The sequence below is a fragment of the Odocoileus virginianus genome, chromosome 22, assembly GCF_023699985.2.
Source record: "Odocoileus virginianus isolate 20LAN1187 ecotype Illinois chromosome 22, Ovbor_1.2, whole genome shotgun sequence".
Taxonomy (NCBI): domain Eukaryota; kingdom Metazoa; phylum Chordata; class Mammalia; order Artiodactyla; family Cervidae; genus Odocoileus; species Odocoileus virginianus.
Window position 1 is genome coordinate 29,911,260 of NC_069695.1, and position 20,405 is coordinate 29,931,664.

Genomic DNA, 20,405 nt, shown 5'->3' on the forward strand with positions numbered 1-20,405 from the left:
GTTACTTCTATCAAACTATTAGCCACTAGGCTATATTTGAAGATGAAGTGGAAAAAGCTGTAAGGGTAGATTAGGCCACATTTCTCATTGTTTGTCAGGGGACTTATGGTTAGAATCTGTGGACTGTGTTGAGCTGAGAATGGTTTAACACCAAAAATCTTATGCAACCAACTAGTTGCCCTACAACTAGAGACCAAGTCTTTCTTCCTCTTTTTCTTTTTTTTCTCATCCTTTGCCAGGATACTGAAGCCAAACACTAAATGAAAACATTCAGTATCTGTTGAATGTGCTTTAAATTAACTAATTTAGATTAGATTTTCAATCAACCCACTTCTAAAGATTTCAATGTTGATGTGCTTTCAAAGCAGTTGGGATTGTCCCTGATAGAGTAAATTTCCTATCAATCTGAAACCCTAAGGAAGTTGATGTAATAATGTAAATCCTGAGACATTTCATTGACTACTGCCAGAATCGCCACCATTGGCTGTTTAGGGATTAGTCCAGGGAAAGGCAAAGATGAAAGAAATTCAATTTTTGTTTTAACTTCAGTTTCCTAATAAGGTAAGATTTTCTGAGCAGGAAGATCCATAAAATAGCTTGATGCCGTGTGTCCGAATGTAAGATGCAATAAAAAGGCAGTAAAGAGTGTCTTTATGGTTTATAATCCTTCTTTCATCTCTTCAGTCACTTTAAATATGCATATTGTGCAATCTTTTTTAGAATGTCTTCTATGAAATTGCTGGGAATCTAAATCTACACACTATTTTGCATGCTCCCCTCACTCCTGTGGATATGTTATGTTGTGTGATTTTAACTTTTTCTTTTTGAGTTAGTTTTTAGTTCCATTAGGATTTTGTTCTTTATGGTTTTTTTTTTTTTTAATTACAGAGTGATTTAAAAAAAATATTATCGTCATAATCCTGGATTTTCATTGAGCTGGAATTTGTTTAAAACAATGATCATTTTAGGATTTTAGTTACACGCCCTTGTGTAAAGGTGGAACCTCTTCCTGTGTCTGGCATAAATTCAATTTTGTTAAATTTCTTTTCCCCATGTGGAGTCTGGGGCAGAGACAAGTTCCCAGAAAGAGTAAAAGAAATTATTATTCTTATTTGTTATCTTAGGGATAGGCCCTCTTTCTTGGATATCAGCTTTAAATTTCTCTATCACGCTTAGATCAAAGTTTACCCATCCTCTTGCCACGTGGGAATCCCAGATTCCTAAAGAGTCTTCGATCCTATATCTAGGTCTAATATGATCTTTGTAAAATATGGTGATCATCTTCCTACACAGGTTTAAACCTGTGTTTAATTAGTTTTAACAAGCTTCCTGTTACTTCTCAGATAAAGCTACACTAAAGCTACACACTCAACTTTGTTTATGAGTTCTTGTCAGGTCTTGCTACTATTTCTTTCTTTTTTCTGATCTTTTAACTTCACCTTCACACTTTGTATTCCCCCTAAACTTATCTTCTTTTAGTTTCTTGAATATGTCATCCTCTCTTGCTTCTGGGTCTTTAAATAGCCGTTTCTACTTCATAGATCATTCCTTTTTCCTTCTGTTCTTACATTACTTTTAGCTCTTTCTCAACTTTACCATTCTTCTTTCCTTCCTCCCTTTCTTTTTTTCCCTTAGAGTCTCCCTAACTGTACCAGTTCCTATAGCATAGAGTTTTCATAACCCATGTGATTCTTTGTATTAAAACTTATCATTTATCAGTGCAATATCCTATTTAATTGCTTGCCTTCCTTGCTAAGCTATAAACTCTATAAGGCAGGGAAAATGTCTACCATGTTTGCTACTGTATACCCAATGTCTAGAAAACTATCTGTCTTAGTAAATTTTGGGTTACTATTTGTTTTATAAAAGAAATGAAATGTACACATCGGATAAATTAACAAATAATGACCTTAATTTTAAAACTTTTGGCCTTAGTTGCCACATCAAGATAACTTGAATCTAATTAACTCCCAATTGACTAATATCCCACTATAATATTATACCAACAGTTGCTTGTCTTATCCTATATATGAAATATGTTAAAGAACCTGCATGGCTGGTTCCCATATATGTAGGAATATATTACCTATACCATATTGGTGATAATTCAGTTTTCAGCACTTGGAATAAAATGACTGGTTCTTGAGGCTGGAATTGGATGTCATGTGGATTCTCAAATATCCTTTGGGTCATATAGTCTACCTTGTCCTTTGGCCCAACTTTGGACTAATCCTATGGCCAGATTCTACCAATGCACTTTAGTTTTATCATAGCAATAGAGAAATTGAAACCATGCTAATATTATACTGTACTAAGCTTGTGCTGTGCTGTGCTAAGTCATTTCAGTAATTTCTGACTCTTTGTGCCTCTATGGTTTGTAGCTTGCCAGGCTACTCTGTCCATGGGATTCTCTAGGCAAGGATGCTAGAGTGGGCTGCCATGCCCTCTTTCAGGGAATCTTCCTGACCCAGGGATCGAACCCACACTCTTATGTCTCCTGCATTGGCAGGAAGATTCTTTATCACTAGCGTCACCTGGGAAGCCCATACTATGTTTAATCTTTGACAATAGTCTGTGAATATGAGCAATAGAAGTGGGCCACCCTGACTGGGAAAAACCAAAATAAGTTCTTCCTTAAGAGAGTTAAAGCCATCCTAGGTGGAAGATGTGAGAGGCAAATACTATATACAAGATCCCCAGCTGGCACTGGCATACCCCTGCTGGGAGAAATTCTGAAATTTAAAAAAAAAAAAAAAAAAAGACACAATCTTCATGCTGCCTTACCAGTAGGGATCTTGTCTGTTCTTGACAAGCTGTCAAAAACTCTTGACCTGAAGTTCCAGAAAGAAAGAAAGCAAATAAACATCAGTGTATAGCTACTTACATTTATTAGTGGGGTGAAGTAATGGTACTCTTTTTAACTCAATCATTCTACTAGACATATTAAGCTGTTAAAATAGGTACTGTAATTATAAATACAAAACATACATTTTTTTAATCTAGGTTTTCAATTGCAAACTGGGGTTCTCTCATATGAAGAAATTTTTTTCTTTATATTTTTCAGAACCTTGTTGTCTTTGTCCATATTGAAAAAAGTTATACCTAGTGAATTCAGTCTATATATGAACTTTCATTTTCTCCTACTGGAAAGAAGAACTGGCTGAATTTTGTCCTAAAAGAGCTGGGAATCGAGACAGCAGCAAGTCTGTAAATTTTCTCTTCCTCAAACCAGTTCAGAGTAAATATATTATTGACTTTAGGATTTTAAATTCCACTCAGCTATAACCTTGTGCTATAAAACAAGAAATAGCAATCTGATTGCAGTTTTGTAGTGTTTTTTGTCTCCATATGTCACTTGCAAGCTGTATTTAAACCATCTTTTATTTATTTTTTTTGTAATGGACTGACATTCAGTGCTTGAATTCTGAGAAAATTTAGAGTAGTGTTAAGCAGAAAGCTAGGGCTTCCCAGGTGGCGCAGTGGTAAAGAATCTGCCTGCCAAAGCAGGAGATGCAAGAGAGGTGGTTTTCATCCCTTGTTGGGGAAGATCCCCTGGAATAAGAAATAGCAACCAACTCCAGTATTCTTGCCTGGGAAATCCCATGGATAGAGGAGCCTGCTGGGCTACAGTCAATGGGGTTGCAAACAGTCAGACATGACAGAGCAAACATACACACCCCAAGCAGAAAGCTAGACCTCTGAATATAGTGACATGTCTAATTAGGAAGTCAGTTCAGTCATTCAGTCATGTCCAGCTCCTTGAAACCCCATGGACTGCAGCACGCCAGGCTTCCCTGTCCATCACCAACTCCCAGAGCTTACTCAAACTCATGTCCCTTGAGTCGGTGATGCCATCCAACAATCTCATCTTCTGTCATCCCCTTCTCCTCCCACCTTCCATCTTTCCCAGCATCAGGGTCTTTTCAAATGAGTCAGTTCTTCGCATCAGGTGGCCAAAGTATTGGAAAACTAATAATTAGGAAACTGATACACTATTTTCTAATATCCTTAAAACACTTGTCAGGATGGGCATGGTGACTTTCTCTGAGGAAAATCTTGACCACAAAGTCCAGGTTAATGTCTTATGGGATGTAGGTTGCTTTGTTTTTACATAGAGTAGTATGCATTTTATGTTGTTTTCTTTATTCCTTCTGTAGAGAATGCCAGAATAAATTTGAACAGTTTTTTGTGTGATTTTGATCCATCTGTCTTCTAAACATTGCCTCTGTGAAAACTGTTTTTAATTTAGTAAACAAGTACAATTACACTGTAAGTTTCAAAGCAAAAGGGGCAGTAATAGATTAGTAAATCAATGTTAGATTAATTTGAGAAATGGAACTTATGGAGCACTGCCTGATCAACCCTAGAATTTAGACTCAGCATGTGTGAGTCTGTGTGTGTGTGTGTTAGTGTGTTTATGATTGTCAAGGTTACTAAAATTAAAGCAAGTTGATATTTTTTAAGCTAATTGCCACTGGAATTTATTTTGGGAAGTTTACAATACCTAGGCTTAGATGAGAATGGTTTGGAGTTTTTCCTGGAATTACTTAAGTTGATGATAAGTGAGTGTCCTAAATACACATGTTTTGTTTTGGAGAATCCTCTCATTAATTTCATTATCACTTGAGCAATTTCAAGGAGTTCACAGAGCTAACGCATGATATGATTATGGCTACAGAAGTATTTTTAATAATGACATGAAAACCCATTAGAAGACGATCTGGCCATCTTATAGGTAATTTCCCCCAAATCCTTGAGTTTATACACAAAAGTCTTGGAATTGAAAGAAGAAGAAAAGTGTCTTCTTTCTTAATTTTGTGAGTACTTCATGGTGTTTACAAGCACATGTTCTGTAGTTAGGCTTCCTGGGTTCCTGTTTTAGCTTAACCGCTTACTAGATTTACATCCTTTTGCCATTACTTACTTTTGTTGTCTTTCAATTACTTTTGTAAAATGAAAATATTGAGTGTCTACCTCATTAGTTACTATGAAGATTAATTTACAAATGTACACACAGCTCTTTGCACAGTGCCTGGCAAAGTAAATATTGATTCAAAGTGGATCTGGTTATTTTTTGTTATTTTTTAACCAGAATATTGTAATGACAGTCTTCATAGAAATCAGAACTTCCCACAACACATTTTCCTTATACTCTATATAAAAACTATTTGCAGTCATTAAGATACTTGAATTTCAAGACTGTGAAACAAGATTATATTTTCATTTCTATATCAATGCTACTTTTCAGAATTTTTCCATTTTGGAACTTTACAATTTTTAACCTATCAGGATTGTTTTGTTTATCATTATAAAACCTATCTTTATTTCTTTATTGAAGCATCAGACTGAAATAGTGAGTTCCTAGGCCCTGAAAACAGTCTAGGTTTCTTCTTTAATAGTTTTTGGACACTATTTAAAGTTGTAGTTTGACTTTATAGGAAAGTTCGACATGCAGTTTTTTCTTATTGGATTTAAAGGTAACATTTGCAAAGTAAAAGAGTAAATAAAATTCTCTCTGATCCTTTATCAGGGAACCTGAAATTCTCTATTGATTTTGCCACAAGTGAGTTTCATGGCCTATGATGAATTGATTTGGGGGCTGTCCAGTGTTGCAACGTCTTTGCACATAGCCAGTTTTACTGACAACAATGCTGCTCTGGAGCCCAAAGAAGTACCATCTCTGATTTGGGGATTTTCATCCCCTGTCATCTCAAATGTCATTTCAGAATAATTCATCATATGTCTCTGTCATTGGACTAATAATGAACCACTTTGATATTTACTCAAATATACACTGTGTCACTTCTTGTATGACAGGTCCTACTGTTGGCTACTTGAGATCATGAAGAAAATCAGACACATCAAATATAGAAGGGGGAAGATGGGGAATCGCCGCTGAAATGACATTGCGCATGCCCACTGAGGCTGCCAGTCCAATGAAGGAATGATAGAAAAAATACGGAGAGCTTCTAAGACTATGATGACATTTTAAGAAACAACAAGCAAATCATGGCTCTCTTTCCTCTGGCATTTCGGCAACTGTTGGAAAAAGACTTTCTTAGCGTGGGTACTACAGATTCCATCTTTTGGTTCTTTAGAATCACACGTGTACTGAGACAATCGTTACATGAAACAAGGGTGGCTTTTCTTCTCTGGCTACTTCTGGTCTTGAATGGGAGGGAAAGAATCAAGAACTCACATGACTACAAATCATTTTCTTCCATTGAGAAATACTGGAAGCATTTTCATTGTTTAAAACTGTTTGTGTTGCACATATCCAAAAAGGTGGCTTATATCATTTGAGCTGTATAGCTTGAGCCATTAGAATGAGAACACTTTCGACTTGGGAGCTGTAACCACCTGGGTATTCAAGGATACACTTTAAAACTTACCAGGCAAGTTTATGTTTGCTGTCTCTCCTGGCAAGCGTGAAAACTGGTGGGGTGCAGGAAAGGCTCTCCAATCATCAGATGGCTTTCAGGGCCCCACACACCTATTATGTTACTTTTCTTACGATGCAGCAAAGCTATTTCCAGTCCTATTTCTATCACCAACACTCCCAGACTGTCATTACATTTATAGTCACATGATGTGAATCTCCTGAATATTTGGGATAAATCTATTGCTCAGGAGAATACGGTTATGAGGATAGAAATGAATGTAGCTTGGCTAACTTCTGACAACATTTTGCACCATTCTTTTCCATTTGAGCTTTGTAAAGTTAATTTAAGGACATTCTCAGCTGCTGTAACAATTGGTTTCTCCCTTGCCCACCCTCTCTTCTGGCAGAATGACTTTTACTTTGGAAATAGACTCCATTCTGTCAATATTAACCATTCCCCAATCTTTATCCTTTTGCTTTCAGTTCAGTTCAGTTCAGTCGCTCAGTCGTGTCTGACTCTTTGTGACCCCATGGACTGCAGGACACCAGGCTTTCCTGTCCATCACCAACTCCCAGAGCTTGCTCAAACTCATGTCCATTGAGTCGGTGATGCCATCCAACCATCTCATCCTCTGTTGTCCCCTTCTCCTCCTGCCTTCAATCTTTCCCAGCATCAGTCAGCAGTGAGTCAGTTCTTTGCATCAGGTGGCCTAAATATTGGAGCTTCAGCCTCAGCATCAGTCCTTCCAGTGAATATTCAGAAGTGATTTCCTTTGCCTTACAAATGATCAATTTCTTAATGTAATCTCAACATATCACCAGATATACATCTAAGAACTAACATAGCCAGAACTCTTTCTATAATCTAGACATTTTTTTTTTCTTTTTTCTTTTTCTTTTTTTTTGGGAGGGGGGTAGGTGGAGGTAGGGGGTTGCTTGTTTTTAACTAACAGATTTTCCTTCCTTTAGCAAAAACTCACCTAAGTACACTTTGGTAGATCAGGATTTAGTTCTAAATTAAGGTCCTAAAAATATATCTATCTTCACCTCCAAATTTAATCAACTTTCAAATGCGGCTAGTGAGTGGCTGACAAGAAGACACTGAAAAGTTAGGATTTTCTCTCAGACTAAATTGTCTGGAAACCGAAGTGCTCTCTTCATTCACTGACCCATTCCAGACTAAATGTCTTATTGATTTGTCAGTAAGGAAGGTAATATTTGGCCTTGGGTCATCTTGCAATAAGTAAGGAAAGATAGACATTTTGGTAGGAAATTAATAAATGATGTGCTTACAGAAAGAATTTAGGCTTCCAGTGATGAACTTGACAACTTATAAAGCACATTCAATGTATTTTGGAGAAAGTGTTCTCTATTCATATTAAATGAAGAGTTTGGGGCTTGAGAAAAAAAGTTTCCCTAAATCCTACATCCTCGGCAGTCCTTTGAGAATTTGGGAGATTAGCCAACACATGGTGTTTAAATCCACGGATACTTGAAGACAGTTCAATTAAGAGTCTTTGTGTTTAACCTTTGCTTTTAAACTGCTTCACTTTCCCATTTTGCCATGGCATACAATTATTTGTGCATTACTGAGAGTGCCTCAAGGAGAAGTTTTTAAAAATTAGTAGTGTTATTCACACTTGTCTTCTAGTACACTATTTTTCAGCTTATATATTTGAATTGAAATAGATTGAAGCTAGAAATTGTGTTGAAAGAACAAGATTCCATAATGAATTGCTCAAGTGGGAAGGGGAAAACCTACCTTTCTTGAATGGTTTCTGATTTTGTCGTTTGCATTAAATAAAGGGATATCTGACAAATTTGGGTTATTCATTGCCAATAGGTGTTACCAAAGTAAATCTACTAACAGCTTAAGTAGATGCTATTAGCAGCACATTCAAGACTCTGGGGAAGTTCAAACTTATTCTCTCCCCTGGGAAAAGGGAATCTGATTATTTTAAGTGTAAGATTTCTATTCTGGCTGTAAGTATTTATACTACTCTGCAAGGGGAGGTTGTTAGCAGAGGAGTAGGAGCTTAAATGGAATAGGTCTGGGTAGATGACTCTGGGGTCACTTCCATATGGCCTTTGATCAACTCATCTCTTTGCAGCCTGCATTACAGCCGGGCTGGGGAGAATCTCTGTAAGGGATTAATGACCACTGCCCTCACTGGGGATTGGGCCTGAATCTAGACTAAACAGTTACCTCAAAGATAGCATCTGGGACCCAAACTTCACATAATAGCAAAAGTGCTCTAGCCCATGATGTCCTGCTTCCTTATGCTCTAGTCCTAGCAGCAAATCAGGAGGCTAAAGACACCGCAGGGTTTCCTGGCTGTAGCCTTTTCAATGGGTCAAATTTCTAACAAGTATTTCCTACTACTTATCTGCGCCTTTTCAGAAAATAATTAGCAGCTCAGCTGTGATGGTGATCTCAGGACAGATGTAAGTTGATAAAATATGCAAGGAAGTTTGTATCTGTTTTTTTTCTAATATACTTCCAATTCCTCTCTTCTTTCAACTCTTTACTAGGGCTCTCCTATCAAACTTTTGGCTCATTCTTAAAAAACAGCTCTATATTGAGTTAATCTGAGGTTATCCTTCAAAGTGATTGCTGCTAGGTTTACAATAATCAGAGTTTGTTTGTTTACTTTCTAGGGGCTTAAAATTAAGCATAAAGTAGACTTATTGACTTAGTGTGAGAACTTCATGTTAGAAGTATACTTGATACATACACACACATATCCATGTTACAAATCGATAAACAAAAAAATGCCTAGCATCAATTTTGAAATTTCCCATTATGTTACTTTTGGTGCTTTATAGAATGCTAAAACAAACAAATTAAAAAATCCAGTATTTCCTATATGTTTAAGCAGCCTAAGGTGGTCACTTTATGGTTCCCATTGGCTTTAGCAAGCATTGTACCTTTCCAAGTACTGCTGCCTCTACTATTTGTTAAGTGGCTCGTTGCTTCTTCACTTTTTTCATTGTGATTAAGACTGGAACCTGAGGGTAAGTGCCTAGTTAAGGTAGTGTTGGGGAAATATAGTGAGCAGAGTCAAGTAAAGTTAGATAATGGTTTTCAATCTTGGCTCTATAATGGCAATCAACCTGAGAAGATTAAAAAAGAGAACTGAGGTCCCATCCCCAGAGATTCTGAAATAGCTGAAAGTCGGTGGAATTTTAAAAGTTCCCCAGGACGTGTTAATACAGCTAAGCCTACAGTCCACTGTATTAGACATTGGGTAATCACACTTTATCAGTCTAATCATTACTTAGGAGTAGTATGTCCACAGGATTGTTATGTGGAACTTTGAAGTAATAGAGATTATATATACAAATTTTTTTTTGCATATGACATAAAACTCCTATAGAACCTGAAGAATAAAAGGATTCTCCACAAAGGAAGAAACACTAAAGTTGAGCTCCTTATGCTTCTGAATGTACCCACTATTTATGTTATTATTCAATAAAAATTGCATGTTATTTGGAGCAAAGAGTGCTTCCTTTTTGCTGTACTAAGTTACCATTATAAATAGTTTTAAAGATAAAAGTGAAACATTAGAGTCAAAATGAATTTCAAAGTAAACATGAATTCGTAAAGCTTCACTTGACAAAGTTTTGATGTACACACCAGATCAGAAAATTATAATTAGATTTTGAGTATAAAACATCATCTTAGAGTGTGCTCTGTCTTGGTGATTTGGGTACTTTTGTATTAATAACTCTTAAGTTGATCTTTTTCATTTGTAAAAGTAATAACTATGGATGTGGAGCACATGAAAATGTATATAGCAGAAATTCAATTATACACAAATATATATCTATATACATTGCATATATATAATTGTACACATACATTAAGAATGTATAATTACAGTCTTGTACTCTGGGTATAAGAGTACCTGGCTATAACTACCTGACTTGTACTCCTATTTCTGCTTATTCTTTAAGTATTTTAGGAGAGTTACCTTAGCTTACATAGTATTTATAGTTTCATAGGATCACGAAGGAACTTAATCAATTGTAAGCGTTTAGAATATCACAACTACTTAATAAGAACTATTGATTGATATCATTAAATGGGCTTGTAAATTTTAGAGCTTTATAAAACAACAATATGCATTTGACATTGAAAGAGAAAGTGAAAATCACTTAGTCCTGTCAGACACTTTGCAACTCCATGAACTATACAGTCCATGGAATTCTCCAGGCCAGAATACTGGAGTGGGTAACCTTTCCTTTCTCCAGGGGATCTTCCCAACCCAGGAACCTAATCCAGGTCTTGGCATTGCAGGCGGATTCTTGACCAACTGAACCACCAGGGAAGCCTGATTATGTGTGATGCTCTACTCACTTGCCTCCAACTCTTTGCGACCCCATGGACTATAGCCCGCCAGACTCCTCTGTCCATGGGGATTCTCCAGGCAAGAATACTGGAGTGGGTTGCCATGCCCTCCTTCAGGGGATCTTCCAGGAATTGAACCAGGGTCTCCAATGCACGTGGGTTTTTTTACCAGCTGAGCTATCAGCCCTGATATAAAGTTCAAACTCTATGTCTAGATATAACATGGTTTGTCATATATCATAGTATTTCCACCTCTTTTGTAGTGAGTATTTAATCAAAGAAGAATAGATAGCTTTATTAATTTTAACAGTATAAATAATAGTTACCCATAAGAACAACTTTTCAAAATTCAGGATATAAGCAAACTTTTTTTTTTTTCATTTATTTTTATTAGTTGGAGGCTAATTACTTTACAACATTGCAGTGGTTTTTGTCATACATTGACATGAATTAGACATGGATTTACATGTATTCCCCATCCCGGTCCCCCCTCCCGCCTTCCTCTCCACCCGATCCCTCTGGGTCTTCCCAGTGCACCAGGCCCGAGCACTTGTCTCATGCATCCAACCTGGGCTGGTGATCTGTTTCACCCTAGATAATATACATGTTTCGATGCTGTTCTCTTGAATCATCCCACCCTCGCCTTCTCCCACAGAGTGCACAAGTCTGTTCTATACATCTGAGTCTCTTTTTCTGTTTTGCATATAGGGTTGTTGTTACCATCGTTCTAAATTCCATATATATGTGTTAGTATACTGTAATGGTCTTTATCTTTCTGGCTTATTTCACTCTGTATAATGGGCTCCAGTTTCATCCATCTCATTAGAACTGATTCAAATGAATTCTTTTTAATGGCTGAGTAATATTCCATGGTGTATATGTACCACAGCTTCCTTATCCATTCATCTGCTGATGGGCATCTAGGTTGCTTCCATGTCCTGGCTATTATAAACAGTGCTGTGATGAACATTGGGGTGCACGTGTCTCTTTCAGATATGGTTTCCTCGGTGTGTATGCCCAGAAGTGGGATTGCTGGGTCACATGGCAGTTCTATTTCCAGCTTTTTAAGAAATCTCCACACTGTTTTCCATAGTGGCTGTACTAATTTGCATTCCCACCAACAGTGTAAGAGGGTTCCCTTTTCTCCACACCCTCTCCAGCATTTATTGCTTGTAGACTTTTGGATAGCAGCCATCCTGACTGGCGTGTAATGGTACCTCATTTGTGGTTTTGATTTGCATTTCTCTGATAATGAGTGATGTTGAGCATCTTTTCATGTGTTTGTTAGCCATCTGTATGTCTTCCTTGGAGAAATGTCTGTTTAGTTCTTTGGCCCATTTTTTGATTGGGTCATTTATTTTTCTGGAGTTGAGCTGGAGGAGTTGCTTGTATATTTTTGAGATTAACCCTTTGTCTGTTGCTTCATTTGCTATTATTTTCTCCCAATCTAAGGGCTGTCTTTTCACCTTGCTTATAGTTTCCTTTGTTGTTGTTTGCTAGAATTTTGTTAAGGATTGTTGCCTCTATGTTCATCAGTGATATTGGCCTGTAGTTTTCTTTTTTTGTGGCATCTTTGTCTGGTTTTGGAATTAGGGTGATGCTGGCCTCATAGAATGAGTTTGGAAGTTTACCTTCTTCTGCAATTTTCTGGAAGAGTTTGAGTAAGATAGGTGTTAGCTCTTCTCTAAATTTTTGGTAGAATTCAGCTGTGAAGCCATCTGGTCCTGGGCTTTTGTTTGCCAGAAGATTTCTGATACAGTTTCGATTTCCTTGCTTGTGATGGGTTTGTTAAGATCTTCTATTTCTTCCTGGTTCAGTTTTGGAAAGTTATACTTCTCTAAGAACTTGTCCATTTCTTCCAAGTTGTCCATTTTATTGGCATAGAGCTGCTGGTAGTAGTCTCTTATGATCCTTTGTATTTCAGTGTTGTCTGTTGTGATCTCTCCAAAGCAAACTTTGAATGAAAGTACCTAGGCAAAAGCACTTCAGTGTAAACACTGTAGTACTTTGCCAAAATTTTACTTTGATTATCAAATAGCTTACTTTGTTTCTTTAAGCAAGTAATGGATTTATCAAATATTTTAGATACAAGACAATTTTTACTAAAGATGATTTTTAAAATATGTAAATGTTATATTTCTATTTTTGAGGAAAATGAAAAATTAAATGCTTGAAAATATTAGCAAAAAAGGACATTTTATAAGACGTATCAATCAACAAATCAAAATTTAAGTAGTGCCTATAATAGACCTCTCATGGCAGAAACAAGCAGTAAACTACTCACAGTTCTTCATATGACTAAACTGTATTGTAGCTACACTGAGGGCTTCCCAGGTGGTGCAGTAGTTAAAAATCTGCCTGGTAATGCAAGAGACTCAAGAGACTCCAATTTGATCCCTGGATTGGGAAGATGCCTGGGAGTAGGAAATGGCAACCCACTTCGGTATTCTTGCCTGGGAAATCCCATGGACAGAGGAGCCTGCGCTGCAGTTCATGGGGTTGCAAAAAGTTTGACACACGAAGTGACTGAGCACACACGTGCACGCGCACATATCCATACTGATCAGTTTCGGTTACTCCACGTTAGCAAACTATGTACTCTGTACCCTTAAGCAACCTAATAAAAATTAGTCTCTTGAATTCTAAACAATTTTTTTGAGAAAAGACATCGAAAAAAACTCCTTTGTAAGGTCCGTGGTTCCTGTTTTTCTTTCTCCTTCTTCTACTTTAAAAGCCGACTAGCTGCACCATTTTATTTGTGTCAAGTAGTTTGAGCTTCCCGTGTCCATTTTCTTCAGCGACTAATGCTATCTCACAGTAGCACTGTGCTTTGGGCCCAAGGGAGCCCACTGTCAGTTTTTCCAGATGGCAAGCTGCCAATCTACAGTACTCTGTTGAAAGTCACCGAGGGAATTCATTTCATTGCAAAACCAAAGAGCATCATTTCATGCACACCTTATGTACAGAATCAGCTCACAACAGCTGATAAAGTAGCCAAGAAAAAGAGACAGATGGAGAGAGAGACAGATAAGGACACAGAAAGAAAGAGAAATAGAGAAAGAGGGAGAGAGAGATTGTTTTAGTAAATTTAGCCCTTTTTCTAGGCTACTGTACAGTGACATATTACATTTTGTGAACAAAGTTTTTAGACTTTATTGCCAATTTACATGAACTTCTCTGCTAATAGCTGGAACAAAATTTTCAATTTGCCCTAATTAAAATAACTAGTTTTCAGGAATGACTTTTTTCCCCTTCATATTTAAACTGAATATTAAAAAAAGGTAAATCACTTTAAATGGTCTTTAAATTGCATTCTCTCTATCAGAACTGTTAACTCTTTTTGCCTGAGGAGAAAACCCTCAATGTATGAATATAATATCACACTGGAGTGGAAAGTGGTTTTTCTTTTAATAAGTATTTTGGCTATTACAGAGTTTGTATTTAAATGGGAAGCATTATGAGTTCTACCAATGGGGAATGCTGAATGAAAAATATGCTACTTTTTAATAGCTGTGTAAATGGAAACCTGAAGCGTTGGGAACTGTATGACCTAAAATATTTCAGGAGTTGAACAGATACACCCATGGGTGGAAAGCTTAAAGGCAAAGGGCTATAAATCAAAGGCTACAATGAAATATACCATATAGCTTATGAAAACAAGATACAGTGATTCCAATTCCAAGTCCACCAGCTACCAGGGGTCTTGGGCAGCCTCTCCAGATTTTATCTGTAAAAGAAGCAGTTTGATTTGGTTCTTAAATGTCTCCTTTCTCGCAGGGGATATTTGGTTATGTTATTATAATGCATCTTAATTTTTATGATATATAACAATGATTTTTTATGAAGGAGAAATCAGAAATATAATATTTTTCTGATGGTTCGATTTCTTAATATCAACACTGACACTTCCTAGAGTTTGTGTATATTCAATAAGGACAGTGAGATGCCAGCCTCTGAGAGCTCACACTATGATTATATTGTCCTTATATTTTTTCAGCTCCTTCAAATGTCTTTAATTAAATAATTAATGAATTTTGTTTACCTCAATTAAAAGAATAATTATACTGGATGGAAGTTATTTTAATTCATAATTAAACATACAATTGTATTTTGTTATAGTAGGCAATGGCAGAGATAGATTATTTCTTAGATAACCTAAAATTTGATAATACTAACATATTCTAAATATATTCTAAAAATAATAATACACTTCAATTTTTCATATATGATACCTTCTAAAAATAATAATATACTTTGTCATATATGGTACCTTCAATAAAAGTTGAATTACAGTATTGAGTCTTCCTTAAGTTTCTATGATTTTCAACCTTAATAAGAGATAAAAACTTTACAGCAGGATAAATAGAAAAAAAGCACTGCAAAATGTTTTGAATTTTAAAGACCCTTCTAGATAGTCTCTATTTTGCTAAAATTTTCCTGTGCCTGTATTAAAGACTCCCCAAAATGTGTGACACTAGTTCAGGTGCTATAAAATTCAAAGAAAAGCAATCATTTGCCCTGCTTTTCATAACCTTAAAGTCTCAAAACAATAATATAGTATGTGACATCCACAAATGCATATAATCATCATAGGGAACCAGATATAGAATATGATTTTAAAAATTGTGACTAAAAGAGAATAATTTCATAATCTAAGTATAGAATTCTCAGGGGTAGAATTTCTCAGTAACCAAGGCACACGTTTTTCAGGAAAAGTCAGCTATTTTTCTGATAAGAGAAAATGAGAGAAATTGACATTTGTGATGAATTTGAAAGGTGAACATAGATAGCTTTACTTGTGAGACCTCTACAAATCACACACACTAAATAGCTTTCCCAAGATTCAGGAATGATGTCACAGCGGCTGGCTCAAGGATCCTGATTCTAGTGGTGGGTTCACTACACTGTAGTCTAGCGAGTTCAGATTTCATGCAGTTGGGAAGGTTTGGTTCAGTTAGTTTAATTCTGCACTGCTTTTATCTTCAGTCATGGCAGCTTAGGCGGTAAAGACTCTGTCTGCAATGCAGGAGACCTGGGTTCTATTCCTGGGATGGGAGGATCCCCTGAAGAAGAGAATGGTTACCCCTTCCAGTATTTTTGCCTAGAGAATTCCATGGAGGAGGAGACTGGGAGGCTACAGTCCATGGAGTCAGAGAGAGTCAGACACAACTGAGAGACTAACACAGTACATGTGAATACAGTGGATGGCACACAGTGAGAATTTGTTTAAAAGTGTTTGAGCTGAGAAGAGAAAAATTAACAAACATTTAGGCAAGAATTTATATGGGGGTATATTATAAAACTGAGGAGGAAGCATGAAAATAAGAAAGTGGGCATGGTAAGGGAGTCTTTGAGACTGATAGTCTATTTGCAGGGGTCCCCAAACTTTTTGCACCATGGACTGCTTTCATGAAAGACAATTTTTCACAGATGGGTTGGAGAGTGGTTTCAGGATGATTCAAGTGTTTTATATTTACTGTATATTTTAATTCTATTATTATTGCATTAGTTCCACTTAGATTATCAGGCATTAGATCCCGGAGGTTGAAGACTCCTGGCCTAGAGCAGCCCAGGTCTGCTTTCTCAATAACTTGCTTCCTTTTCTTCTTTTTTTGCCACACCATGCATCATGTGTGCATGCCTGCTTGTATGCTCAGTCGCTTCAGTCATTTTCAACTCTTTGCGACCCCATGGACTGTAGCCCGCCAGGCTCCTCTGTCCATGGAATTTTCTAGGCAAGAATACTAGAGTAGCTTTCCATCCCTGCTCCAGGGGATCTTCCCAACCCAGGGATCAAACCGGAGTCTCCTGTATCTTCTGCATTGCAGGCAGATTCTTTTACCATTGAGCCATAGGGAAGACCATCATGCACCATGAAAGATCTTAGTTCCTTGATCAGGGATTGATCAGGGATCAACCACCTCTTACAGTGGAAGAGGCGAATCTTAACCACTGGACTCTCAGAGAAGGTTGCTCAGTATCTTGCTTCTGATTGTCCAGATTTCCTCATTACTGCTCCACACAGGTGAAAAAGGTAAGGTGATTTTTAGAGAGCCATCCTTCTCCAAGATTTTTGTATACTTTTTCAGCGTAATAGTGGTGGTGGTGATTTAGTCGCTAAGTTGTATCCGACTCTTGCGACCCCATGGACTGTAGCCCGCCAGGTTCCTCTGTCCATGAGATTTTCCAAGCAAGAATACTGGAGTGGATTGCCATTTCCTTCTTCACGGGGATCTTCCCAACCCAGGAATCGAACCCAGGTCTCTTGCATTGCAGCAGATAACAGTGCTTCACATGCAATTAATGTAATAATTGATGTTCATTGTAACAGAAACTGAACTCAGCACCCCTTCTCAATCAAAACGGATGCTACTTCTACCCTTTGAAATAAAAGGAACAAACGCTTGAGACTTTGACTCTTTCTCATATCAAACCACTACTAAGTGGCAGGCCTGGGATCCCACCCTTGTTCTGACACACAACAAACCTTTGCTCCGACTCACAACAAACCTTTGCTCCTAACAACTGCCAGAGTATTGTATGCAAAATATATGCCCTACATAGATTAGCTTCATCGGTTAAAAATAGACAGAAAAAGGGGAAAACCATTCTGCTCTGTTTGAAAAATATGTTGAATCAAGAAATCTGTTGATATCTTTACTAAGATTTCTTGAGATTTTAATTTACTGTATGGATCACATTTCCAAAAGGATGGTGGATCAATGTCTGTTGCATTTTTAAACTTACGTGACCACATAGCACCTTTTCAAAAGTTATTTTTTTAAACTCATTTGTTTGTTTTTCTAGGTTGCCTCCTGTCCACTTTCTTGTCTCTTGCACGTGTTTCAGCCATACATCAGAGCCAGCCCCAGACCATCCCCTGTTCTGGTAAAACCTATTCTAGGTACTTGAGAGAATTTTCTTCAAAAGTAGATTCATACAGCCCTTGATATTTTGGTTGCTATTGCCTTATTTTGAAAGGCAACTAAAGAAGCCAAAATTCTGCTTTTTTTCTAGACATTTCCTTACAAAATTTTCATTATCTATTAGGTAAAAGCATGTGTCACTTTGGACTTTTTAAGACCTCTTTTTCAATTTGATGCCTGCTTCTTGATGGTAGTAATGATGTTTCATTTACTTTGATGTTTTTCCATGCAAATGGTAGAATTTCAATAAATATTTTCAAAATGTTACTTCTTTTTACTCCCTCTCTGATTCAGCATCCCTGTGAACGCTGATGTATGGGTTATGTCTGTTTCTATCCTTTCTGTAATTAAGATTATTTATCATCTTCATATATGAGGTTTGAACAGCAGTCTTCTCAAGGAAGACTTTCTAGTGGCCCCAGCTTTCATATATTCTTCAGTTGGCAAAGAAACAGATCTGGAATTTATTTCCCCTTAGCAAAGTGTAGTTCATAACTGTATTTTTTTCTGATTGTAACAGATAACAATTTGAGACATCACAGCATCTGATCACACTAGGTAGTCTAGGGGAGAGGAGATTACTGTTATCCAGTTTGGATATGACAGGCCGTGACGCTGGGAATGGAAAAGAAATATTGGTTTCAAGCAGTGGTGAAAATAGGGTGGTGTGGCTACATGAGTTACAAACACAGAAGGAGAGAACAGGACCAGAAGTATTTGATCTGGGCACCTTCTGCTAATTCATCCCATTCTTTCTGCAACAACTCCTGTTAGACTCCATTACCAAGGGGACTTGTTTCACCTTGACCTTATATTTTCATCTGGAGCCTTCTAACCCTTCTAACAAAATGCACATTTTTGTACTGATTAGCCTCATACAGACACATGTCTAACCTGTTACCTGCAGTGGGTCATCTTTCCTTGAGTCCTTGAGAAAGTATTTCTATTTCCACGCTGCTCTAAACTCCAGTCTGAGACTGAGTTTTTTCTTAAGATTCTTAACTGGTCAAGGATTTAAGGATCTCATTATATGGATTCTGAAAATCATTAGTTTATGATTTTCTGTGTTTACTGGCTTATGCTAAATAGACAAAATTTTCATTTTCTCTAATTTTTTTTGTCTCAACTCTATGCATAGTTTTCTTATTTGTATAATGCCTGAATAAGTTCTAACCATTTCTGTCTATCCTGGTGGGACCAGCTATATTTATGAGGGTCAAGTGGTAAATAGATGTCCATGAAATAAAAATCATACAGTGATATGTCCAAAATCTGTGTCTTTTGAGAACAGTTTTGTTGTTGTTATTGTTGTTTTTTAATAGCCAAATTTATTATCTAAGGTGGTTGAATAAGGTTGTGAATCATGGGTGACAACATTCATCAAGGAAAATAAACTAGCTATGATAGTGGAACAAGGAAATTGATTTGCTTATATGGTTGGTAACAAAGGATGTATCTGTGTTGCTTTTGCTTTGTGGCTTGTAAACTGGTTCTAAAAGCAATTTTAGAAGAGCTTTCAAAAAGTGGTATCATCAGAATAACCCATGGCCAGAATCTGAGTCATCATTTAGGAATATTTATTTGCATATGGGGTTCCCAGGTGGTGCTAGTAGTGAAGAACCTGCCTGTGAATTGGAGAAATAAGAGACGTGGGTTCTATTGCTGGGTTGGGAAACTTCCCTGGAGGAGGGCATGGCAACCCACTCCAGTAGTCTTGCATGGAGACTCTCATGGACAGAGGAGCCTGGCAGGCTACAGTCCATAGTGTTGCAGACAGTCAGAGATGACTAAAGCAACTTAGCATGCAGGTGTTTGCATATGTAAGGTCTGTTTGAGAGGATACCAGTTACTAAAGACAAGCCTAGTAAAGTAGTAAATGATCAGAGATCTCACCATGTGAGTGGCTGTCACTTACTCACATGTAATAGAGACATTTCACCAGAGTCTGGCCAGATATTACGGTTTTAGTTAATCTTACACCTTGGCTTAGTTATGTTTGCCTGGACAAGCAGTGTGACCAAAAGACGCTAGAAGTGGAAACCTCGGCTGAGAGAAAGCAATGCTTTCTTGACCCTCAGAGCTGGTCTCATTGTTACTGCTGATTCCAACTTGGCTCATACTGATCTGGCAAATGGATTTGATACTTTTTTTACTCTCAGTATGGGGAAATATTTTAGAATTTGCCTTTGGGCAGAAAGCTCAAGTTATCACTGGTTTCATGCCTGCCAAATGAGAAGTTGTCAATACATGTTTGTTGAATTGAATAGATTTGAATAGAACATCACTAGATGCAATTAGCATTATGACAGGGAAGAGGATGTTTGTAGTAATTATCCAACATTTGTGGATCACCTACTATATACTAGTATGCTGTGAAAGAGAGAGTGAAACTAACAACATCTCTGACCTCCAAAAGCTTCCAATCTTGCAATGAATGATAGCGAGAAATACTGCCTTTCTTTCAAATGTATAGCTATGAGTGATAGCCAAGCAAACTGTTACCGTGCCCTAGGCAACATAATAGCCAAGTTTCAAACCATGTTTCAAGCCAAGGCTGTTCTTGGCAAATTAGACCAATTATACCTCCCTGGCAGGGTTGTCATGCATATAAATGTTCACCTATCACTTAGCATAATGCTTGTCATTTACTAAAAGCTCAGTAATGAACCATCTTGCCAACCAGGGTGGGGGTTTCTTGGCCATTTGATAGTAGTAATGCTTCCTTATGAACATGAACTTAGAAAAC

The 20,405-nt window shown here is 37.2% G+C and overlaps 1 long non-coding RNA gene across 1 annotated transcript in view; it reads left to right on the top strand.

The window, feature by feature from the left end:
- LOC110133265 (uncharacterized) overlaps positions 1-17,636 on the top strand; it is a 35,499-nt gene extending 17,863 nt beyond the window's left edge. The window contains exon 3 of the long non-coding RNA XR_002312736.2: positions 17,541-17,636. This is a non-coding gene — a long non-coding RNA (uncharacterized lncRNA). The remainder of the gene's footprint in view (positions 1-17,540) is intronic.
- Positions 17,637-20,405: the final 2,769 nt, after the last annotated feature.